Source organism: Ursus arctos, unplaced genomic scaffold (genome assembly GCF_023065955.2).
Source record: "Ursus arctos isolate Adak ecotype North America unplaced genomic scaffold, UrsArc2.0 scaffold_16, whole genome shotgun sequence".
Lineage (NCBI taxonomy): Eukaryota > Metazoa > Chordata > Mammalia > Carnivora > Ursidae > Ursus > Ursus arctos.
Genome location: NW_026622830.1, coordinates 52,660,902 through 52,682,314, shown reverse-complemented (window position 1 = coordinate 52,682,314; position 21,413 = coordinate 52,660,902). Strand labels below are relative to the sequence as shown.

The 21,413-nt window shown below is 44.1% G+C and overlaps 2 protein-coding genes across 12 annotated transcripts in view; one reads left to right on the top strand and one right to left on the bottom strand.

Annotated features, from left to right (window-relative positions):
* The window catches only part of LOC125281969 (ral guanine nucleotide dissociation stimulator-like), a 75,401-nt gene extending 59,034 nt beyond the window's left edge, over positions 1-16,367 (bottom strand). For 5 of the 11 annotated variants that reach the window (XR_008959525.1, XR_008959529.1, XR_008959526.1 and 2 more), the window contains exons 1-2: positions 16,054-16,351; positions 10,787-10,865 (exon numbers count right to left, since the gene is read on the bottom strand). The gene's annotated coding sequence lies outside the window, so the exon portion shown is untranslated. Of the gene's footprint in view, positions 1-10,786; positions 10,866-16,053 lie in introns of all 11 variants that reach the window. The other 6 variants (XR_008959527.1, XR_008959523.1, XR_008959522.1 and 3 more) reach the window with 2 other exon arrangements.
* Positions 1-21,413, top strand: part of LOC125281937 (dual oxidase 1-like) — a 172,851-nt gene that overhangs the window by 109,493 nt on the left and 41,945 nt on the right.

Here is a 21,413-nt window from a genome sequence, read left to right as displayed (position 1 = left end):
AAGGAGGGACAGAGGAGCTTTCAAATGGGGTTTTTTGGTTTAAGGCTTTTTTTTAAAAAAGGGATTCTAATACCTTTCTTTGCTATTTTGATTACCCATAATATCACACTTTTTTCCTCCACACACCTGTGAAAAAAAGTTAAGTGGAGCAAAACTAGGAAACAGGATAAAAGTCAGATTGTTTCCTATTTGAATTTTCTACCAATTTGGAAAAAAATTAAGCTCAAGATTTACGTCAATTTATAACTCACAGGGGAAAAAACTGAGCAATTCATTGAAAAACAAAAAACAAAACCCCTTGTTGGCATCCTTGGGCACGGGCCCGTATTTGACTTGATGACCGTCTAGAAGCTGGAGCATTCTGTCAGACTCTGAGCCATCTGGTCTGTGTCCGAGACCACCACAGTGCCTCGCACCACGTTCTTTCCCCTCCATGCCTGACGTCTGCCTTAGGTTCTGCAGAAGCAGTCAGGACACCCATACATTCCTCTCTGCATCCTCTTCTGTATACCTGACCCTACATCAGCCCACATACCCCACCATCGTGCACCATCAGTTATCTCCCTTTAGTCAGCCTGCAAACAGTAAATGCAGCCTGTAAAACCCTCCCCTGACCACGCTACGCCCTGAGTTACAGTCCCCTGTCTTCACCATCAAACTTTCTAAAAGGGTATTCTTGTGTGTAGCCTCCAGTCTCACCCCCACTCACTCCATCTCTCTGCTGGCTTAGGATCCCCCCACTCACCTAGATTCTCCTTGATGCACTACCACTTCCTAATCCAGCTGCCCCACAACTTTTGCATTCGTAAACGTTGCCGACATTTCATTCCTTGAAATTCGCTCTTCTCTGGCTTTCTGTGACAAACTGCTTTCCTGGCATCGAAGCCCCTTCCCAGCTCCACACACTACTCCTTTATCTTTCCTCTTTATCTGCCCAATAAAAGAAGCAGTTACCCCAAATCCTTAACTGTCACTCTATGAAGAACACATCCCTTGGCAACAGCATGATTGCACCTCTCTTCTCCCACGCTCCCATTCCTACATTTTTACTGCCCAGCCAGAACCCACATCTGGGGTGTCCCACGGGCACCACAACTCAGACTGCCCAAAACTGCACTCATCCTCCTACCTCCCGAACCTGGCTCCCCTCCAGAGTTCCCACAACTGTTGTGGCAGTTTATGAACCAGACTCAACATTCTGAAAGCCTATGTGCATCCCTATGCCCACGGCAGCATTACTTAAAGCTGAGATATGGAAGCAGCCCAAGTGTCCATCAACAGAAGAAGAAGTGGTACATACGTACGAGGGTATATTACTCCACACCATAAAAAAGTACGAGATCTTGATATTTATAACAGCATGGAAGTACCTAGAGGGTATTATGCTAAGCGAAATAAGTCAGAGAAAGTCAAGTGCCATATGATTTCACTCACATGTGTAATCTAAAAAAAACAAAACAAGTGAATAAGCAAGCAAACAAAAAGCAGAATCAAACATATAAATACAGAGAACGAACTGATGGTTGTAAGAAGGAAGGGGGTAGAGGGATGGGTGAAATGGGGATGGGGAGTGTAGTACAGGCTTCCAGTTATGGAGTGAACGAGTCACGGGGATGAAAGGCACAGCATATTGAATACAGTCAGTGCTACTGTAATAGTGCTGTACGGTGACAGATGGCAGCTACGCTTGTGATGAGCCAATCACTATGTTGTACATCGGAAACTAACGTGATACTGTGTGTCAACTCTACTCAAGTAAAAGAAAGATTTTTTTATAAATAAGACTGAGGTAGAAATAAGTGTGCTAACATGTAAGGATTTCCAAAATAGACTACATAAAACAAATAAGAAGGTGATGACGGCAGCTAATATTTACTGAGCACATATTATGTGCCATACTCTGTCCTGAAATCCCAGGATACGTGTTAACCTGTTTGAGGCTGACAGGAGAAAGCTGAGTCAGAGAGAGGTGAAGTCACTTGACCAAGGAGCAACAGCTGGGAGAACAGCGCCAGGAGCCAAACCCAGTCTAGCTCCCCAGGCTACACTATCCTGTCACCTAAATACAGAGCAGATTGTGCAGTGTGACATTATTGGCTTGATTTTTCAAGGAATATTTTACACAGGTATATAAGAGATAAAAATCACATCTCTTCAAGTTACACTGAGCCAGAGATCAAGACTCCCTCAGGTCTTTCCATTAAGAAACACAATATAAAGTACAAATGGGGGGGCGCCTGGGTGGCACAGCGGTTAAGCGCCTGCCTTCGGCTCAGGGCGTGATCCCGGCGTTCTGGGATCGAGCCCCACATCAGGCTCCTCTGCTATGAGCCTGCTTCTTCCTCTCCCACTCCCCCTGCTTGTGTTCCCTCTCTCGCTAGCTGTCTCTATCTCTGTCAAATAAATAAATAAAATCTTTAAAAAAAAAAAAAGTACAAATGGGGCCCTAATTTGGTCGGTTCCTGAAATTGAGCCAACCACTGGCTTCTCTTTGCAATCATGATATAGATAAATTAATATTACCCTGACCAATCAACATTTTCCTGTGCTCATTCTTTTCTGGCAACTGGCAGATCTATCTCCATGTTTTGTCAAAATCAGGGGTACTTTTTTTTTTTTTTAAGACAAAGAGAAACTGTGTGCACACCGGGGGGGGGGGGGGGCGAGAGTAGGAGCAGAGGGAGACTGAGAGAGAGAATCTTATGCAGGGGCCCAGCACAGAGCCCATGCAGGGCTCAATCTCACAATCCTGAGATCATGACCTGAGCTGAAATCAAGAGTCAGACGCTTAACCAACTGAGCCACCCAGCCATCCCAGGGGTACTCTCTAATATATCTGCTTCTTGCCTCTTCCTGAAATTTGGGGTAACACAGCAAGTCCACCTCCATACTGTTACAAGCTTGGGCTGCTGTGTGGGTCCCGCTACATGGCCCCACAGCAGTCTAGCTTTCCTGTCCCACGGGCTGAGGTGTTCCCAGCCTGTCTTCTCATCACTGCTTGCTGCCACAATAAGGACAGACACGGGCCACATGTGCCCACCTTCTGCAAAACCTGCTTCTGCCACGGCTTCCACAGCTACTCATTTCGCTTCTCCAGCACCACTTCTTTCTCTTACCTCTTCCCTTTTCTGTCCCCAGTCACTGCTCAGTATTGGGGCAAAGGATCACACTTTTTATAAAGTAAGTCAAAAGAAAAGAAAGGCTTTACAAAGAAAGGTCCTGAGTTCAACTCAGGTCACTCTCTTGCTTGTCCTCCCCTGGGCTCCCCATCTCACCTTAGTTAGAGGAAAATCCCAAATCCTCAATGAGACCTACAAGCCCCACCTGGTCCTACCCTTTCCTCCCCCACCCACAACTCCTCCAACTCTACTGACTTCCATTAGATTCTCAAGCCTATTTATGACTCAGAGCCTTTGCACTTACTGTTCCCTCTGTTTGGAACACTACTCCCATAAATAACCACCAAGCTATTCCCTGCTTAACCCGATCTTGACTCTAACCCCTTTTCAGAGAGGCCTTCCCTGACCCTGCTGCCTAGACCAGCGTACACACACCCCTATCAAGCTTCATTTTTCTATAATCATTACCTGAAATTATACATTTACTTGTTATTTATTGTCCATCTGCCCGAATGAATGAAAAGCTCATTAAACTGCAGATTTATTTGGCACACAGCAAACCCTCAGTATCTACCTGTGGGATGACTTTAAAAACAATGTATACTAACACAGACAGAATTCAAAGAGTGGCAAATCCATTTATTACAAGGAAAACCCTTACTCCCCTCAAATTAGATAAATCCTCAAATATAACTCCCACAGTCTTAAGTAGAACTTATAAAACGTCATGTAAAGTTTTCTCAATGCCCGAGGATTATCAACACAAAAGTCAATGCCCTTGTGATATATACATGGGCATGAGCAGAGATACGAGCAGTACTATTTTGTGTGGGAATGTATCAGAATGCCTTTCCAGAACCACTTTCTCAGGAATATACGAGCCAGAATGAGATTCCGTTTCTAGGAACGGGGCAAATGATATCCAGGCTGGCCAAGCAGAGTACCCCATCTCCCACGGGAATGGGCCCATGACCCAAGTAAAGCCAATCAGCATGGTCTCAGGACCTGGGGCCCTAGAGGAGCCACACTCTTCTCAAGAGTCACTAGCTTTCAGGGACCATCTCTCCTGCACCTGGAAGAGTCAGCCTGAGAACGAAGGAAAACCACAGAAAGGAAACAAATGGACATAGAACCAAGAGTGGAAGGAGTATTTTTCACCAAGAGGGAGGTCAAAAAAGAGAGTGGAGGTGAGAATGGGTGAGTGTCCTGGACTCCACTTACATCCCTATCAACAGTCATATGTACTTAAAGCTAAATGTTCCCCTACAGTAGTTGTGTGTATCATTAAATCTCCCCCTTTTAAGTTAGTTTGAGTTTCTGCCACTTGCAACCAAGAGTCCTCACTCATATAAATATGCTCAACATATACAGGTGACCCTTGAACAATGCAAGGATTGGGGCTGTCTACTCCCTGCATGCAACTTTTGACTCCCCCAAAACTTAACTCATAACAGCCTACTGTTGACCAGAAGCCTCACCAATAACATAAACAATTAACACATATTTCGTATGTATGTAATATGCACATGATATGCTGTATTCTTACAATAAAGTAAGCTAGAGAAAAGAAAAGGTTATTAAGAAAATCATAAGGAAGATAAAATACATTTACAGTCCTGTACTGTTATTATATATATAAAAAAATCCACATAGAAGTAGACCCATGCAGTTCAAACCCGTTGTTCAAGGGTCTATTGTACTATCACCCTGGTGGAGCAGAATGATTTTTAGGAGGAAAAAAAAAAAACCTCAGCTGGTTAAACACACACACACAGCTGCTTGCCAGGGGCTGGAGGGAGGAGGGAATGAGCGACTGCTTAATGGGTACAGGGTTTTCTGTTGGAGTGATAAAACTGCTCTGGAACTAGACAGAGGTGTGGTGATTACACAGCACTGCAAATGTTCTAAATGCCACTGAATTGTTCACTTGAAAATGATTAATTTTATAGTATGTGAAATTTACCTCAATAAACAAAATTTTAAACGTGAAAACAATGCTGCAATGCATTTCTTAATCGCCTTTAAGTAAACCTATCATCATTTCCTACGAAAGGAAATTAGGTCAAATGATATGTACATTTTTTAAGACCATTGGCACATACCAACAAATTACTTTCCAGAGAGATCATACCAAATCAGAATCCTATCAAAGGTGTATTGGAAAGCAAATACGGATAACCGGGAGGAATCATTAAGGGAAGAAACAGCAACTTTGCTAAAATCATCGGTAGATGCTTTTTTATTTGTAAGTTTATATATCCTAGATAACTGAAGTGACATTTAAAACATTGGTTCTTGTCATTTCTTCATTTGTGACATATATATGTATACTTTAAACATCTGTTCTAATTTCTCCTATTAATATGTAGGAGCTCTCTATGTACTGAGGTTATAACTACATCCTCTCCTATAAATTTCAAATATTTTTCCAGTTCATTATTTACTTACTTCGGTTAAAATGATGTCTGTTTCTGTACATATTTATTTAAGGAGCAGGAACAGAGGAATGGAACCATTCTTTCCAAAACAAATAGCTGCAACCTGACACACACACACACACACACACACACACACACACACACACGAGGTGATATTTTACTTCTACCCCGAAGTTCAGCACAAGTTCTACTACATCAGCCGAACTAACCCAAACACATCCTTATCTCATCAGATATGAAGTCCATGGAAAATAGAGGTCTACACTGTTTGCTCTAGAAATATGACCAGACATAAATAAAACACGTTAATCCCTTTAAAAAGTTGTAACGAAGCAACATAGGTCATCTGTTCCCCTCTCTTCCATGCTGTCTTAAAAATACTAAAAAAGATCTCATTGAATTTTTAGTAGTTATAACCTGTCCTTTTGGGGGGATAGTGACTTACTTTTGGTTTCTGTGTATTTAAAATTTTACAATAGTGTCTCTGCAATTTTGTTTCCATGAAAGAAGCCTCACCCAAGGCTATCCTTACCCACAGCCCTCTGGTCCATCTGCCCCTCTCCCCGGACCTCTTTTTCCAACCTCTTCTCCGTTTTGTCCACACAAATAGTCCTTTCTTACAGCTGTTCCCCTTGGGATCAGAGGGTGGGTCTGATAATGAGTGCACGTACACAAGGGAGAAGGTTAGGGGGCTCCTTCAAGAGGCCTTAATTCTCGGTCTCAAATCATTACTTTAATGATGGGAACATCTGGCTTGTGAAAACAATCTTTGGCGCGGGAAGGCTTTTAGAAATTTTTCAAAACATCAGGTGGCTGCTACTCCCCCACAGACTTACATCCGTCTATTTGGAAATCACATTTTGGGTTTGTTTGCTTTTTTAATAGTTATTTATTCTAGACTTGGATTGCAAGTTCTGGCATCACCAACACTGTGTATAGCCCCTGGCACCTATTCTGTCTGGATAAAAAATAACTGCTAAATGAACTAGGGAACTCTGGAGCCAGCTGCCTGGGTTCAAGTCCTGACTCTGTCACTTACCAGCTGCATAACCTTGAACAAGATTCTTATCCTCTCTGTGTCTCATCTGTAAAATGAGGATAATAATATTACCGATCCCATTTGGGAGGATTACATGAGTTAATCCATGTAAAAGTATTTCTGGCAGTGTTTGGCACCTGGAGAGTGCTGATTAAATGCTAATTACTACGATTACAAATAAGGAAGTATGTTACCAAAAGGAATCAAGATGAACAAGAAGCCCTTCATGTTCTCAGTGTATTTATCAACTAGTAGGTGATATCCTGCAGACACAAAGCCAAAGGCCATCAACGCCAAACGCAAAGTTCCAAATGCTGTGGGAATTCTGAGGAAATAGCACTTCAGGGCGGAGGGATAGATCGAGTTTATGTGGAAGATGGAGTGTGCTCGTGCTGTCTCCCGGAAGGGTTTTAGACGGTAGGATGGGCAACACCTTCTGGGAAAGGGACGGTGTGTCACTTTGGGCTCCCGGAGAAGTAGACACCAAGACAGGATTACACATGTAGGAGACTGACTGGGGGAACTGTCTGTGAAGGGAAAGGGGAGAGACCTGAGAAGGCAGGGAGAGGATTCAACCACAGTGCAGGTCTGACCCCCGGCGAAGGGGAGGGGGATGGAAGGAGGGTTGGGGAGGAAGAGTCTCAGACTCCAACTCAGTCCTGAGAAGGTCTTGACCACACCCATGCGGAGTCCTCAAGCCAAAGTCACCCTTCAGAGGCATGTGGCTCTTGCATGAGTGGACCACATTAGTACTCCTGCTTGCTCAGTAAGTGCAAGTAACCCGAGAGAAGCCTAGCTTTGGCTAAACTTTGCTGGTGAATCAGAGAGCAGCAGCTGGAGCTATTAGTCAGTCATGATCCCCACAGCAGAGACCTGAGTGGCACATTCTCATGGCTCCCACGCTTGGGCACAGGCAATGTCACTAGTACCTATGTGTCCTTCAAACCATGGTTGAAGTTCAGTGAATATGTGCCATCACTTAAAATCAAACACAAGACAACATCAAAGGGCTCCTTATCTTTTAAGCTAAACCATGGTTGCAATAGCAAAATTACGTATTTACTGTTAAAAATTACAACTACTTTTAAAATATCTCTCAGATGTGGTTTCAGTTTCTAAAAAAATATAAAAGACATAAAAATGGTTATGAAATATCTCTTTTGTAAAAATCACAGTTAAAAACTTGAAATGGGCATTCAGAACTAAGTCAGAAACAAAGCCTGACTAAGAATCTAAAAGGTAAGTCCTTTCTGAACTGGTAGCTTAAGGCAGCATATTGATCCAATGAGAATATTAGAAAACATTTTGCAAAAGCACATCTTACGTGAGGTTAAACCGCATTCACGGCAAAAATGGAGAAGATCAAAATTACCCCTAACCACTAGAGCCACACCCAGTAGGACAGACGGTCACACAGTTGAGAGACACGAAAGAAAGAGGACCACTGAGAACACAGCACTTCCCTGGGCCCACCTGCTGCACTCTGGGACACATGGTCACTGAGTGGAAGGCCAGACAACATGTGCACTACCTGAACTGTCCTCGTTTTATATACATACATTCCCCGGCTTCTGGCCCAGTACTGAATGCATAAGTTAAATGCATTTATGAGATTGCTCCCCCAAAGAACAACAATAATAAGTCTTACAGATTACAGTATTTCCTTTATTTTAAGGGGATGCATGGCACAGGAGAGGGAACAAGACATCCTCAGTTCCTATCACCTCACCAGCAAGAAAACTGGCTCAGCAGTTGGTTGACTCTACCTCTTACCTTCACAGAGAAAACACAAGCCATGGTGTGAGAGCTCCCTCCACATCTAGGACCCCATTCTTAATTCCTCCAAGTGGCCTTAGAGGAAGCAGTGTCCCTCTTGTCAAGCCTGATCTCCCGTCCCACACTCTTGATCCCACTGAAGACCCCACCTTTCTCCATTTGTATTCCCTTTCTCTGCACTGTTTCTTCAATTTTGCTCTTTTATTAGTTCCTTCTTCTACGTATATCTACACGGAAATTTGCTCAGCTCTTAAAAAATATGAGAAGCATATCCACACATATGCACCCACCCACCCATCCTTGATCTGGGATTTCCCCCCTCTCTTTCAGGCATATTAATCTGTATTCTTTCCATCCCATGACCCAGAAATAGGACTCAAGCTAACTAAAGCAAAAACAGGGTGTTACTGGCACCTGCCGACCGAGAAGCTCAGGGGTGGAGATGGCACAGACATGGGGAACCTCTCAGCTCACACAGTCCAGTGCGCTCGTCTCACCCTCCATCCCTCTGTCCCACTTCCCTCTGATTATGAATTCGATTTGCAGTAGGTTCCCTCTACTCTGGGGAAAGATGAACGCTGGCAGCCCGTGCTACACCCTCAGGGTTTGCAATCCAAAAGGACGGAAGCTCGGACTTTCCCGGGACCCATGTTTCAAAATCAGGGAGTCTGACACTCTCGGGCCACTCACCAAGGGGACACGTCAGATTTGGCTCCTATTCTCTACCTACATCTTCCCGGTTCCCAACATCTACACACATCACAGGATAAAAGCCATTGTACACGTAACTCCATGGTGGCCACACCATTACCTTCACACAAGTTCCTCTCTCTGCAGTCCTTTCATCCCCGACTTGTCCACTGGGAAAACCCCGTATTCGTCATTCCAAACCCACCTCAGACCTCATCTCCCTCAGGAAGAAGCACTGGCGACTCTCCAAGAGGCCTCTCTGCTGTGCCTCCTCTGCACCGCGTGTGTGGCCACCTCTACGGTTTCACCCGCTCCACCGAGGCACTAACACCTTCATGGGAAATGTAGTTGCTTCTGTGTCTACCTCTCCTATTAAACCAGAGGTCCCGGGCTTCTGCCTTATTCATCTCTGAACATACAGCCCTCCTGAGCAAACAGACAGACAGACACACACACGCACTCACTCATACACTCTTGAAAAAAATGTCTGTGGAACTGAAACTTTTTTTTTTTTAAGATTTTATTTATTTATTCGACAGAGATAGAGACAGCCAGAGAGAGAGGGAACACAAGCAGGGGGAGTGGGAGAGAAAGAAGCAGGCTCATAGCAGAGGAGCCTGATGTGGGGCTCGATCCCATAACGCCGAGATCACGCCCTGAGCCAAAGGGAGACGCTTAACCGCTGGGCCACTCAGGCGCCCCGGAACTGAAACTTTTTAAAATCCAAAGACAGCATAGCTGTCTACCACATTTATAGATTATTAATTTTACAGTACAATAACATATTCCTCCTTTAAAGCATAATTTAAAAACTTAAATTGAATCAATTTGCTATTTTGAGAGTCCATTTTTTAAATAAACAATTCTCTACGGTTTTATCTATGGAAAGATCAGTACTCTAAACAGCCAGTAAAAGTATTTATGCCCAACTGCAAGTAAAGCACTTACAAACAAAATAAAAATACAAATTACAAAAGTTTACATCAAAATATTCTGGGCCGATCAATTAGCTGTTTTCCCAGAATAAAAGGAGCAAGTCAACCATTTTCAGTTGTCCCAAACAAACCATCTGAGCTCGACTGGACTTTTATCCTAGGTTCACCCTTCTCTCTTCAGAACTCCAGACATCCCCGAGCCCTCGAGGCAGGGATTGGTGTATGTGTGATACACATATCTGTGTCCAAAGTCCATCTTACATCTTAGAAGCTACAGATATAAAACGTCAGTAATTGATGAAAAATTAGCAAAGGGAGCCTTATGGCAAAATGACTTTGCTTCAAACAAGGCTGAATGAGAGAGACAAAATAAGACTGGCTGAGGAGCCCGAAATGACACCTCGGGCTCTGCTCTGGTTGTACAAGGTCCTTTGGCACTAACGTCCATGCAAATATTTTACCACCTGCTAGGCCCGCCAAGGAAGGGCACAGAGAGGCCAATGAACAGCAAAACACAAAAGGAGTCTTTTTATCTTCTGCCATGCTGAAATCGGATATAGCCTCAAGTCTCCCTAGAAGAATCTAGTAAGACAGACCAGGAAGAGAGCAGCACAAGTCAAAGCAACATTTTTGGGAGACATGCAAAAACTCTAGGGCTTTTGTTTACATATTAACATTCACTGTGGTGGGTAAATATATTTTCTGATATATAAATATACTTTTGAGTCAAATAACTAGCAGAGGCATAACATGGGCTTTATAATCAGGAATCCCAGCTCTGCCACTTACCGACTGGGTGCTCACAGACAAGTAGTTACGCTCGCTGGGCCTCAGTTTCTCATCTACAGGTTGAGGGTAGGAACACGACCTGCATCAGAGGTTGTGGGAAGATTTGATGGAACCATGATGACAATAAACAACCATACCACAGCTTTCTATCCTTTTATTAAGTTCCACACCCCATGTCCAACAACCTCCTAGACGTGTCCACTTGGATCTTGCCCTTTTCTCAAACTCAACACCCCGAACACCAAATTCACCTTCCCCTATCATTAGCCAGGATCTCCTCCTAACTCCTCTGGCCCTCTCCCTGACACTCCCGTTCTCCAAAATGCCTACCGCCAATTATCAAATTACACGAATGTGTTTATTGCCACTCGGACTACAGTGGAAACGGTCGTCTCAATCCTTGCTGCTGGCAGGCTCATTGGGAGCAACACTTAGGAAAGAGCACAGTGAATCAAGTCAGAAACACGTTCAAACCCAGCCATTTGACTTCAATGGAATCTGTCCTAAGGAAATAACACAAAATATAGAAAAAGCTGCTTCCCAAGATGTTTTGAGTGGTATTATTCATATCAGAGAAAAAAGTACAAAAGAAAGAGAGAAAGGAAGGAAACAATTTAACAATCCAGGAAAGGGTAAGCTAACTTACGGTACACAATTTCAACAAATGTTTGTAGTTAATAAAAATGAGAGGGGAAAAAAATGAGAGGAACATGCTAATAATAAAATAAGTTTAAATGGCAACATTTAAAATTGTAATTGAACTTGTCCCTACCTAAAGCAACAGATGCTTTAAAGGAAATATACCAAAATGTTCCATTTTACTCTGTCAATATAGAGAGAGTATTTGTGAGAAACTGTTCTCTCTTCTGTGTCTCCAAATATTTGGCCCAAGCCCGATGTCACTTGATTTGCCTGGACCATGGCCTCTTACCCCAGATCTCTTCTCCTTCAGACTGATCACTCCTCGCCTGGCTTCTACAAACCTCTTTCATTATTTCACTTAGGCAACCACGAGCTCCTGCTGCATTGGTCCTTTGAAATCGCACCCCCCCCTCCATTCATGGAGCACCTTAGTTCAGACCTTCGTCATTCGTCTCTTCCCTTGCTGCCAGCAGTGTCACCTGTCCCGTCACCCCCCAATCCAATTTCCTGGCCTTGCTAACAGGCAGGCAGCTCTCAAATCTTATCATTTGACCTACTAAGAGTTCTTCAAGCGGGCCCTCTCACCTGCAAGGTAAGATACAAGCTTCCAACTCAGACAAACGAGACCTTTTCTGATCTGGCCCCCAAACTGCCTCAGCTTCTGCCCGTCCGGCCACCACTCCTCTCCCCCCACCAAGATCCCCCAGTCCAACTCATTCTCCTGCCCCTACCCCTGGCCTACATAGCACTCTAGTCACGCATCTGACACTGTGAACACCCTCAGGGCAAGAATTCTCGCACCGCATCTCATGACCAACATCACCTTGTGACTCCCTCACTGGATTGGAGGAGGAGCAGCCTGGTGTTCCTCACCTTTCTACATCGTTGCCACGTGTATTTCCACTACCAGCTCCCATCTCCCCTTGCCTGAACTGTCTTCCTGCTGCCCCTCCCAAATTCTAACTTTGCTCTGTCCAGTGTGCAGCCACTAGCCATATATAGATACTGAGCTCTTAAAAAGCAGCTAGTTTGAAATGAGACGTGCTATAAGTGTACAATACACACTGGATTTCAAAGACTTGGCATGAAAAACAGAACGTAAAATATATTAATATCCTGTATTGATTACCTGTTAATATGATACAGATTAGATCTGCAGGATTAAATAAAATGTATTATTAAAATTAATTTCACCGGTTTCTTTTTACTTTTTTAAATAAAAGCCACACATGTGGCTCAGTAGTCTAGCCATCCTTCAGGGACCAGCACGAGTAAAACTCCTTCAAGACGCCCTTCTGTTTGTGCCATTCTTAATGATCTTTTTTGACCCCTTGAAACCCTATAATGGAGTCCAACATATAAGCCACTATCCAATTACATACCATACTATATGCTTACTATTACATCAATTCTTCTTGCTACATCAATACCATTTCTATATGGGGATTTGTAGTGGGTACCCAACTTTTAATTAAGCATGTAATCTTTGCTGGAGCAAGATAGCAATGCACAGAATTTTTTTTTTTTGGTTTCTGGTTTGTTTTATTTACTCATTTACTCTTCCATTGATGATTTCAACCATGCAGGGAGAAATGGAAGTCTGGGGACCTAATAGCTCTTTGTTCTACCTGCAATTAACACAATACATATAGGCCATTTAGTCCGTAGCTTGGCCCCCTGTAAGGTCTGTCTGCGCCTCAGTCTCCCTCCTTGTCAAATAAAGTTTATAATTTCAGGCCAATCTACAATATGTAGCCAGATTAAAGTAGCTAAGCAAGTTCTAAATGGAGCCATTACCATGACTGTGTGTCTCTCAGCCAATTGTCTTAAACACAGACTAATTTCCATAGAGAGAGAACAAATTCATAGCAATTATCAAAATATAAAGGGTGGTGTGGGAAAGTACCTATCAAAATACTTGTCCTAGCCTATTAATGATGGGATGCAAGTAATGGCAGAGGAAACTTTACATGCCTGCTGAAAGCTGAAGTAGTTCATACATCATACTTGGAATAACCTTTACAAGGTAGACATTACCAGACCCATTTGACAGAGTAAAGAAACTGAGGTTCAAAGACAGGCTAAGTAACCAGCCAAAGTGATGCAGCCACAGGCTGCAAATCCAGATCAATGATATCATCTTTGTATGTAAAAAAGAACATCTTTATTATCGCTTGAAGACGAAACAGGTGAAAAGCAAGAGTATTACATAAATATGCAAATAAAAATACAACAATAATGTCCATTCATTTCCTTCAAATAGTTTTCTTGATCTTAGCTAATTCCTGTCTTTCAGATCAGGAGGCCATTTTTTCTAAGTAGACTTTTAAGTAGCAAATAAATAGTGTATATTACGTGTCAGGAACTAGGACCTTAACGGACTGTTTTTCTTTAAAGTCTTTACACCACAGTTGTTAGCGTAAGTTTACATTAGACATGACTAGAATTCCTCGACACGTTGATAAAAACGTAGTCCCTACGGATAAAGATTGCAAAAATAAAGTACACTGGGTCATTCCACAAACAAATGTCATCTACAAAAAACAACCTAATATCAAAGAACCTCTCTATGGTACAAAACTGAAGTCATAATGAGCTCAACGAAATGAAAAAAGAAAGTTCCTCAAAATAAGATACTGCACCTTAAAGTGAAACACAATTACAGAGCCTTGAAAACGAACTATTTTCTCAGAATGGTAACAATGTAACAATCTCTGAGAAGCCAAACTGATCTAGGTTTAATTGATTCTGCCTTTACAAAATGGAGCGAACTTAATCCTGCAGACCGAGAACAAAAGTTCTAATTCTCTAGCACAGAAAAAGTCCCAGAGCATCAAATGCTTTAAAATACTGTTCAACTTTCCTTTATCAAAAATGTCCCTGCAGTAGGTGTTAATCAGTCACTACTAAGAACTCTGCACAACGCAACCTGTGTGTGCATGAGATTTTACTACAGGGAGGAGACACTTCAGTTTACCAAGGACACCACGCTTCACTTTCAAAAGTCTTGAAAACTAAAACTAATCCCTCTTAACAGTAAGTAATTAATTTACATTTCATTCCAAACTGAACAAGATAGTGTAACTCTCAAGGAATCCCAGACTGTGAATAACTTGGCAAAACCAGGTGGGTGTGTGTGTGTGTGTGTGTGTGTGTTTCCTCAGAGATACTTTGCAGGGTATAAATAGAAATAATTGGCAACTTTCAATCTCATGAGCAAGATCTTTATTTAAAATTCTCACATATAAAATGAATTCTTTTATGTCATATTTCTTCAAGTGACAGACACATTAAGACTATGTGTCCTAAATCGGGTGCTTTTTCCTCATTTTAAGAATAAAAAAGACATCTAGAGAAACAAGGTGTCCTTTTCTCAGCCCCTCAAAACACTACAGACAGCACAGGTGTTTGGTCCTTCACAAAAGTTAAGGCTAAGTAGGTAAGAAAATAGAAAACAACACACAGCCCAGCAAGGCAGAGATCACATGCAGCAGGTGACAGGAAGCCTCGTGGACACTTCACAGCCACAAGGATGAGCTTCATCTCAGGTCAACAGCGGGCCCCCCTGGGCTCCACAGAACCTCCACCCCACAGTCCATAAAAACGAAAGAAGGCAAATAACTATCACTGCCATCCTGGCAATAAAGCAGCAGCCGCCTCCTTGAACCCAGGAAAGCCACCCCTTCCTCCGACAGGAGGAGCCCACGTCACACCAAGGACACGAAGAAACCCAAGCAGCCAGACCCAAAATAAAAATAAAAATAAAAAGAGGAGCATAGGAAGAGAGATGACAGCTAAATTAAATTTATCCTGGGAGCGCTCCGAGGCTCAGTGTATTTGAAGACTCCGACTCAAAAGTAAAAATAAAATTTAAGGGCAGGGGGCCCACAAAAGAGATGACAGTTCAATTAAGTCTGTGCTGGGAACACTTGGAGACTCAGTCACTTAGGGCGTCAGAGTCAAAAATTAAAGTTAAAAAACGAGAGGGGAGGTGACAGTTCAGTGTGTGTGTGTGCGTGTGTGTGCGTGTGTGTGTGTGTGTGTGTAGCACCAGGAGTGCAGGATTTGGTGGGGAGGGGAGAGAGTCAAGGCTCGGCCGGCCTCGAGCGCGTGTGTGTGTGTGTGTGTGTGTGTGTGTAGCACCTGGAGTGCAGGATTTGGTGGGGAGGGGAGAGAGTCAAGGCTCGGCCGGCCTCGAGAGTGAGTGTGTGTGTGTGTGTGTGTGTGTGTGTGTGTGTGTAGCACCAGGAGTGCAGTATTTGGTGGGGAGGGGAGAGAGTCAAGGCTCGGCCGGCCTCGAGAGTGAGTGTGTGTGTGTGTGTGTGTGTGTGTGTGTGTGTGTAGCACCTGGAGTGCAGGATTTGGTGGGGAGGGGAGAGAGTCAAGGCTCGGCCGGCCTCGAGGTGACCGGCGCGAATCCGGGGTAAGTTTACACTCTGGGCGACAGGGCAGAGCCCCAGGGCCAGAGTGCCCACTGTCGGGGAACAATGCTGGGCCGGGAAAGTAGGGTCTCACGCCACCCCCACCGCACCCCACCCCCATGCCGTCCACATCCCAGGCCCGACCCTCGTCGGCCCACATCCGGGCAGGTGCCCCCGAGCCCGGCGCCCCACAGCGCTCCTCACCCAGCAGCGCCCGCAGGTGCTTCTAGCGCGTCAGCACGTCCTTCTTGGGGTCCAGCACCTTCTGGGGGAACTTCACATCTCCGTGGCTCCTTCAGGAGAACATCCCGCTGTGGGGAACCCGGCCCCGCCGGCGGTGCAGGAGGCGCCTGCCCCGCGGGAATCACTACATGCGGTCTGGGTCGGCGCGTGTCCCACGGGCCATTCGCCATTCTCCGCGGGGCAGCCGCCACAGCCTCTGCAACCGCCGCCACAGCCGCTGCAACCGCCGCCGCCGCTTCAACTGTGTCTCCACGAAGGAGGGGCGGGCCCAGTACGGCAAAGGGCGGGGCAGGAAGGCGGTGTCGGCGCGGAATCGACAGCCCCGCCCCGCGGGAGGTGCCGGCTGGCCCTTCGGGTGCGGCGCACGAGCATGCGATTTAGTTCCGCCTCCCGAGGGCGCTCTTGGAGCGCCGAGTTGGCACCGCGAATCAGAGGCTGGGACCATGAACACTCTGTACTACAAGTCCCAGGATGCGCTGCGACAGAGCCCTCCAATCAGGTTGGCGAGTCTTAGGCACGATGGGAGTCAATGGGCTGGGTCTGAACACGTACTTCCTCCTCACCCCACTGTGTGCCGCAAGGCCCTTAGGGAAATGTAGTTCTCCAGGGAGCAAGGCGCGGTGACTTACCTTTCCAGTGTCCCCCAAGCCACTGTATGGCATCTGCCCACTCCCCCCACCACCCACCACCACCCCCACCCCTGAAGAGGTCCAGTGCTCCCAAAGCTTCACTCCTTGGGCCATACTTCCCACCGAGTTTCCTCTAGTGCCACGTGAAGCAGAACATCTCAGTAAGAAAATTTCAAGGCTTTTAAAATGAAAACATTTTTTCCTTTTGACTTCTAGATTCACACCAAGGAGGGAGGTCCCTTTGACCACGCTAAAACCAGAGGTCCAATTTCACCCTAAAATAAATGGGTTTGGCGTCAGGAAGGGCATCCCTAGACGCTGGGTGAGGAGTCCAGCCAGTCCCCTTGGTTTGTGGGGTCCAACTTCACTTGGGGTATTAGGTTCCCTTGCTCAGAGGGCTCTTCAGGATCTTGTGTCTTGCTTTGCAGGAAGTGCACGTTCTCTGTGTTATGCAAGGCCGCATAGCAATCCATTAGCTAGAACCAGAACCTAAGGGACCTGACTTTCAGACTGGTATGTTTTTTAAGGCTAGGTGCCTGTAACCTGGAGCAAAACTTTGAGATGGAAAATGGCCTGGAGATTCCTTACAAGAGATCTGTAGGATTATTTACTGGCATCCGGATCCTTTGCTGCTCCAAATTTTGACAGCATTGGAGCAAGTACTTAAGCTGGCTGTTCTGCCACCACAGCACCTTTTCCTTTTCTGCCCCAAGGCTTTCTCTAACGCTAATGGAAGCCCATATAATCTATAGCAAGTGCTGGAAGGGCAGGGAATATGGGGAAGTTCATTCTTCTAAGGGTACCCCTCCACCAAAGGGACTAGGGCCTGTAGGTAAACATCCCAACCCCTTATCCTTTGATGGAACAACTCTGAAGCATGTCCTCAGGAGGAGTGAGTCCAGTGGCCCATAGTAATGACTCATCCGAATGGGTCATCCCAATAACGGCCCAATGACACATCCTTTGTCACTATCCCTCACTCCAGTTTTCTGTGACCACCTTCCAAATAGACTTTGGGAAGGCTCTGCTTTCGGGATTATCCAAACCAAGGCCCTCAGTCTTCTCCCCACGGTAAATGACACCACTCTTCTGGCACCTGGTTGTTCAAGACAAATACTACATATGATCCTTGACTTTTTTCTTTCCACCTCATATCCAATCATACCCATTGGCAACTAACCTTCTCCCTCTCTCCATGCTTGACCCCATGCTGCCCCCACCCCTCGCTTGGATTTCTAACAATAGCCTCTTCACTTCCTGACTTCAGTTTCCAGAATGATCTTTTAAGATGTTACTCATGCCACAGTGTTCTCCCACTGAAAGCTTGTTGGTGGTAATAATAATCAGGGCATTTGTGAAGCATTTTCTAGGAGCTAGAATCTGTTCTGAGGCTGTCAAGTGTATTAAACTCATTTAAACCTTACAAAACCCCTGAGAGGTAGGGACCACTTTTATCATTTTGTGATTTAGAGGAAAATTGAATATATAGTTACATAGGAGTTAAACAATTTGTCACTCTCCGTAACACGTGGCCTGCTTTACACCTTCTAAGTATTCAGAGTTGATGGCAACTTTTTTATGTCGCTGGATTACCAGTGAAAATGATTTTGCTGTTTATGGTTTCTGTTTGATGCACTCTGAAGGGGAGAGAAAAACCACTTCAAATTTACCAATCTGAAGCAAATTAGGCAGAATCCCAGGGGGAAGATGCAAACTACAATAAGAGAATCTAACTGTATTGCAAATATGAAATAACTTCACTGAAGAGAGTCAGGGAGGTGGATCGAGGGGAAGGTGTTGCCCCAAGTAACTTTGGAAATGCACGGAGTCTATGCTCCTAAAGGCAAAAGGAGCCGCACCAAACCTTGTGCTCTATTTGATCAACTTATTTCTCATAGGGGAAGAGTTAACGAGTTTGATGCTGTTATACCTGTATATGGAACAGAACAATTACTCTGATGGATGGTGATGATGGGAGCCAGTTTCTCATTGTTGGAGTGGGAATTTGCATTTGAGCAAGGGGAGGAAGCTGGAATGAGCCACGTGGTAATGGGTTGGAGTTAGAGATATCAGTAAGAACTCATGTTTAACTCAATGTAAGTACACATGGTTACAGATAGATATGTGTGTTTATACATGTATTTCTTTGCTCTGTCACCTTGAGACAGCCTAGAAGCAATGACACCCTCATGGCAATGAACACGCCTAGTGCCCAGATCTTGGTTTCTAATACCACCATCCAATGAAAGGAATCAGGGCTCCTTGGAGAAGTCGCTTATTTTACAACTAGGGTGGGAAATATACCAGATGGCCTGGAGACTTATAGTGCTATAAAATAAAAAAGCACTAAAAAGTATAACACACACGCTGATGGGGGTATGTCAAAAGACCACAGTAGCCAGCTGAAAGAGATCTCAATGGCCAAAGCTAGAACAATGTGAGCAAGAAAATAAATAAAATGGTATTAAATAAAGCAGGAGTAAAATAAAAAATAAATATCTATGAGCCCATACTGAGTATGAGCCCATACAAGTAAATGATGAATAATTAATGGGGCAGAAGAGACAAAAGTCCCAGGCAGAATTTCAAGTAGGTTATGTGGGTAGTCCAGGCTCAACATGGTGGAGCACAACTCCCTACTCCTTAAGGCTGGGCTGCACACAGTGACCTCCTTCCAAAGAGCACTGTGTGGAAAGGGGAAATAAAAGAGGAGCTTTACAGTGGAGAAACCTGACCAACACTACCTTAGCCGGGTGCTCAAAGGCAAAATCAGCAGTCATATTCATGTCGATAGTGTGTGCCCTTGCTCTGAAGTGAGGAAGATGGCTCCGTGAGCTTCCTCCTGAAAACCCATCATCCCATTTTAATGGTGAGAAAAACAGCAGACAAATCCTCATAGAGGGACATCCTGCAATATAGCTGGCCAGTAACTTCTCAAAACAGAAGACACGGATAGACACTTTTCCAAAGAAGACGTCCAGATGGCTAAGAGACACATGAAAAGATGCTCAACATCACTCAGCCTCAGGGAAACACAAATCAAAACCGTGATGAGATACCACCTCCCACTGTCAGAATGGCTAAAATTAACAACACAGGAGACAACAGGTGTTGGCGAAGATGCAAAGAAAGGGGAACACTCTTGCCCTGTTAGTGGGAATGCAAACTGATACAGCAACTCTGGAGAACACTTTGGATGTTCCTCAAAAAGTTAAATATAGAACTACCCTATGATCCAGCAATTGCACTACTAGATATTAACACAAAGGATACAAAAATACAGATTCAAAGGGGTACGTGCTCCCCGATATTTATAGCTGCATTATTAACAATAGCCAAACCATGGAGAGAGCCCAAATGTCCATCGACTGGTGAACGGATAAAGAAGAGGTGGTGTATATATACACAATGGAATACTACTCAGCCATCAGAAAAATGAAATCTTGCCATTCACAATGGCATGGCTAGAGCTAGAGTATATTACGCTAAGTGAAATAAGTCAGTCAGAGGAAAACAAATACGTATGATCTCCGTGGAATTTAAGAAAACAGATGAACATATGGGAAGGGGCTAAAGGAAAAAAGGAGAGAGGGAAACAAGCCATAAGTGACTCTTAATGATGAGATCAAACTGACAGTTGATGGAGGGGGGTGGGGGGTGGATGGGCTAGACGGGTGATGGGTATTAAAGAGGGCATTTGTCATGATAAGCACTGGGTGTTGTATGTAAGTGAAAAATCACTGAAATCTACTCCAGAAACCAATATTGCACTGTAGGGTAACTAACAACACTAAATTAAAAAATAACTACCGAAGTCATCAAAAACGAAGGAAGTCTGAAAAACCGTCACAGTCAAGAGGAGCCCAAGAAGACATAGTGATCAAGTGTAATGTGGTCTCCTGGATGGGATCTTGGGACAGAAAAGGGATATTAGGTTAAAAATCAAGGAAATCTGAATAAACTATAAACTGTTTAATAAGAATGTCAACATTAGTTCATTAATTGTAGCAAATGTTCAATTCTAGTGGAAGACGTTGATAATAGGGGAATCTGTGGTCAGGGGGCTATATTTTTACTACCTTTGCAATTTTTCTGTATATCTAAAACTGTTCTAAAAAAACAAAAAGCAAATAAACAAATACAAAAACAAGGAAAAATAAAAGAGAAAGTAAATCGAGTTATACCACAGGTGCTTACATAGTACTTCGTGGAGATTTGACAATTTCTGGCTAAGCTCACATAAACCACCCAGACAGATAACTTGGATTTCAGGGGGGACAGTATTTGGATCAGAGTTATCTGGTCCCACTATCAGCAATGATCAAATTCATCGTGGAAAAGCCAAATCTGAGCCGCGATTTGCAATGGGGAGACATCTTTGATCCATTTCCCACCCCTACAAGAAGCAAAGAAACAAGAGTTCTAAAATTTCTTTCTGGAAGCTTCTCTCTAGCGATGCAAGGAAAAAAATATTGAGAGGAAGAAAAATAAGTCTGTAAGCAAGCTTCTGCAGTATGACTTAGGGGAAAAGCATTTTGAGGATAACTTCTGATTCACCTTAACTAAACCCTTCAGTGCTTGAGGAAGTCACTGATGGACTTTCTTTTTCACAACCCGAAGGCCTTATTGAGGCAAAGTTCATTACTGTAGATTTGGGAAATACATTGAATTTGCCTGCTGAAGCAAGTGGCT